This window comes from Dasypus novemcinctus, chromosome 1, assembly GCF_030445035.2.
Source record: "Dasypus novemcinctus isolate mDasNov1 chromosome 1, mDasNov1.1.hap2, whole genome shotgun sequence".
Classification (NCBI taxonomy): Eukaryota; Metazoa; Chordata; class Mammalia; order Cingulata; family Dasypodidae; genus Dasypus; species Dasypus novemcinctus.
In genome coordinates, this window is record NC_080673.1 from 82,475,138 (window position 1) to 82,478,733 (window position 3,596).

Here is a 3,596-nt window from a genome sequence, read left to right on the forward strand (position 1 = left end):
GCATAGGTCACTGCTGCTGTATTTTTCCCATACTTTTTCACATTCCCAACACCCTGCACTAGTGATATACATTTTTTCTAGCCAACAAAGAACACATCTATGACATCAACCACAATTCTCATCCACCTCTATGTTTAATGTGCTATCTAGTTCCTGGATTATTCTCTAGCATTCTGTCAATTGGCATTTAAATAATTAGACTACCATTTTCAGTCACATCCCCATTTATAAAGTAGCTGTTACTCGCTGTGTGTTACCATCCACTCTATACATTTCCACACTTTTACAGTAAAGCTAATTAAAACTTCTACATACATTAAACATCAGTAGTCCACTCAGTCGTTCTTTAATCTTCTTTAAGAATCCATCACCTACCACCAGGTCTTGAAGATATTTTCCAATAATTTCTTCTAGAAGTTTTATGGTTCTTGCTTTATTTTTAGCTTTTTGATCCATTTTGAGTTAATTTTTGGATAAGGTGTGAGTTAGGGGTCCTCTTTCCTTCTTTCAGCTATGGATATCCAATTCTTTCAGCACCATTTGTTGAATGCATTTTTCTGCCTGAGATGTATGAGTTTGACAGGCTAGTCAAAAATCACTTGACCATACCTGTGAGGGTCTGTTTCTGAACCATAAATCTGGTTCCATTGGTCTATTGTGTCTGTCTTTAGGCCAGTACCATGCTGTTTCTATCACCATAGGTAGGTATTATGATTTAAAGTCTGGAGATGAAGGTTTTCTTTTTATGATGTTTCTGGCTTTTCAGGACTCCTTACCCTTCCAAATAAATTTAATGATGATGTTTTCAATATTTTCTCTAAGGCTGGTGGAATTTTTATTGGGATTAGATTAAGTCTGTATATCAATTTGAGTAGAATTGACATCTTAATGATATTTAGTGTTCCAATCCATGAGCATGGAATATTCTTCTGGTTATTTAGGGCTTTTTAGATTTGTTTTAACATTGAGTTGCAGTTTTCTGAATACAAGTGCTCTACATCATTGGTTAAGTTTATTCCTGACTATTTGAGTTTTATCTGTCATATTTTATCTTCTCTACTCTTTTGACACTTTTAGTACTTTTATTGATATAATCTTCATTTCTAGATTCTCTTCCAGGCCCCTCTCTCCTGTTTTTTCTTTTTGGATTCTAGCACATTCTTTAGTATTTCCTGAAAATATGGTCTCTTGCTTAGAATTCCTCTCAGTTTCTGTTTATCTGTGAATATTCTAATTTCATCCTCATTTCTGAAAGACAGTCTTGCTGGATATAAGATTTTTGGCTAGAAATTTTTCTCTTGCAATATCTTAAATTCATCAGACCATGGTCTTCCTGCCTTCATGGTTTCTGGTGAGAAACCAGGACTTAATCTTACTGGATATCCCTCATATGTTAAGCATTGCTTTTCTCTTGCTGCTCTCAGAATTCTCTCTTTGTCTTCAGCCTTTGACATTCTGATGAGTATGTGTTTTAGAGTTGGTCTATTTGAATTTTTTTTTTTTTTGATGGAAGTATGTTGTGCTTCTTGAACAAGTATATCTATGTCCTTCAATAGGATTGGGATATTTTCCACCATTATTTTTTCAAATATTCCTTCTGCCCCTTTTCCTTTTTCTTCTCCTTTTGGAACACTCATGACACATATATTTGCATGTCTTTTGCTGTCATTTAGTTCCCTGAGACCTTGTTCAATTTTTTCCATTCTTTTCATCATCTGTTCTTTTGTATGTTCACTTTTAGAGGCCATTTCTTCAAGCTCACCAATCCTTTCTTCTGTGTCCTCAATCTGCTATTATATGATCCCAATGTTTTTAAAATTTCATTGATTGTACCTTTCATTCCCATAAGATCTGCTGTTTTTCTATGTATGCTTTCAAATTCTTCTTTGTGCTCATCCAGTGTCTTCTTAATATCCTTTATCTCTTTAGCCATCTCATTGAATTTATTAAGAAGATTTGTTTGAACATCTAAGATTAGTTGCCTCAACTTTATATCATCTGGAGTCTTATCTTGTTCCTTTAAGTGGGCCATAGCTTCCTGTTTCTTGGTGTGGATTGTAATTTTTTGTTGGTGTCTTGGCATTTAGATTATTTATTCTCCGTGCAGTTTTTCTCTTTGGTTTATGGCTCCCTGCTCTTTCTCCCTTGCTGTTTGTGTTGTAGGAGCCAAGCATGCAGCTGGTGCTGAAGCTGTGGAGGCTCAAGTTGCCCTCATTGCACCAGGGACCACTGAGGTTTCTCCCAAGTTTCACCTTTGCCAGGGGTAGCAACAAAGTCACAGCTGTGTGGAATAATCCAAGTGCAGCCCTAGACTGTAGTTGCCCAGAGAGACTGATGAATCTTCACATCCCTTTCTCCCCTTACCTTTGGTAGGGATGGAGCTGCAGGTATGGGCAGCAATCTATGCAGTGTGGGTCCAAGATAACCACAGTTACCCTGGTAAACTTCTGATTTTCAATCTATGCCAGCCAAAGTTACCTGCAGCTACCTGTATAGCTGGTGCAGGTCTTCTCAGCCTCCTCCCTGCCAGAGTCAGAGCTGAAGCCTAGGCTAGGGCTGCAGGATGATCTTCGTGAAGGAAACTGGTTCCTGCTGAGAGTTTCAGTCAGCTCAGTTTCCCCTCAGGCTGGGGGCAGAGTCAAAATTCCAACCCCCAGCTTCTTTCTGACCTGGGCCATCTCACATCCAGTTGTTCCCACGGTTATATCTCAGCCAACCAAGTCCACCAACCAGTAGCCAAAATTGGCAGCCAACTGTCTCCTTCCCTCCTGTTTCTAGGAAATGGAGCTTCCAATTCCAGTCACAGAATAGCTCCTGGGGTGGCTCTCACCTCAGAGTAGGACAAACACTGGCCTCTGCCGTCTGGCTGGCAATTTCCTGGAAAGGCTGGTGAAGGTCCCTGCAGCTTTCTCTCTGCTGGAGGTGCACTGGGGCCTGGAGTAGAGTTGCAATCTGACCTGGATGGAAAGAAGCCAATACCTACCAGCACTGGGATTTTCAGTCTGCTCCGCTTCCCCTCCTGCCAGGTACAGAGTTAAGGTGGCAGCTCCCAGCCTATTTCTGTCTTGGACAGGCTCAAATTTTTGCTGTTCTCTGGATTATACTGTAGCCTGCTGAATTTACTCATCGGTAGTTGAAACTGATGCCCAACCATCTCTTCTTCCCTCATTTTTGGGAAGTGGAACTTTCAATTCCAGCCATGGCACAGCTCCCGAGGCAGCTTGTGTCTTTAGTGGAGGGTGGGCACTGACCTCCAGGGTATGGAGCAATCTACTTATGAGTCTTCTCTTCAGATGGGTAGTCTCCTCCTTCCACTCCTTCAAGGATGTTGCAGGATGCACTTCTGGTCTCCGGGAACCCCCAAACAGCTGCTTCAGCTAGCTCCAGATAGCTCTGGGTGTTTGCTAACTGTGCTCTAGCAGAGGCTGACTCTAGGAGCTCCTTACTCCACTGCCATCTTGCTTGTTCTTCCTCTCCATCATTTTTGAATGTCAGCTGTATTAGTCTTAAGACTAATTAACACTTCACCATCAAACTCCAACATCAAAACTGCAACATTAAGAACCCTCAACTCTCTCCTTTGCCATGCCTTTTAT